This window comes from Sceloporus undulatus, chromosome 3, assembly GCF_019175285.1.
Source record: "Sceloporus undulatus isolate JIND9_A2432 ecotype Alabama chromosome 3, SceUnd_v1.1, whole genome shotgun sequence".
NCBI classification, from domain to species: Eukaryota; Metazoa; Chordata; class Lepidosauria; order Squamata; family Phrynosomatidae; genus Sceloporus; species Sceloporus undulatus.
This window is the reverse complement of record NC_056524.1, coordinates 1,889,553-1,889,996: the sequence shown is the minus strand read 5'-3', so window position 1 is coordinate 1,889,996 and position 444 is coordinate 1,889,553. Positions and strand designations below refer to the sequence as shown.

Sequence of the window (444 nt, the reverse complement as noted above, 5' to 3'; positions counted from 1 at the left end):
TGTGTGCTGTTTCAGTTCAGTCTTGGTTGAAACCAGGCAGGCATGCTGTCAGATTTTAGCTAAAATTTCCCAGCTCTGCTAGCCATTCACTTCTCAGGTAGCGATCTCAGTTCAAACTATTCTGCAGCCATGCCTCTGACTGGAAAGCCTGGCCTCTGAACCTGGTAAAGTACAACCTTCAAATCGCTATCCTATTCTACTTACTGCTTACATCTTAGTTCTTGTATGGGTGCGTGATTATGTGCCTTTGTGTGGATGCTGAAATCCTTTTCCTGCATCAATAAAACTACATTTGGATCTTGCACACTGGAGTTCCAGTGGGTTTGGAACTGTTAAACCAGGGGTAGGCAACCTGCGGCCCGCGGGCCGGATGCGGCCTGGCAAGGCCTTGGGACCGGCCCCAGCCCGGTCCTGCTGCCGATTGCCGCCGGGGCCTTTGGGGGG

The 444-nt window shown here is 51.8% G+C and overlaps 3 protein-coding genes across 3 annotated transcripts in view; 1 reads left to right on the top strand and 2 right to left on the bottom strand.

Moving 5' to 3' along the window:
* FHIP1B (FHF complex subunit HOOK interacting protein 1B) overlaps positions 1-444 on the top strand; it is a 620,510-nt gene that overhangs the window by 267,768 nt on the left and 352,298 nt on the right. The gene's annotated exons all lie outside the window — the stretch shown is intronic.
* CCKBR (cholecystokinin B receptor) overlaps positions 1-444 on the bottom strand; it is a 540,140-nt gene that overhangs the window by 280,581 nt on the left and 259,115 nt on the right.
* Positions 1-444, bottom strand: part of DNHD1 (dynein heavy chain domain 1) — a 60,524-nt gene that overhangs the window by 12,349 nt on the left and 47,731 nt on the right.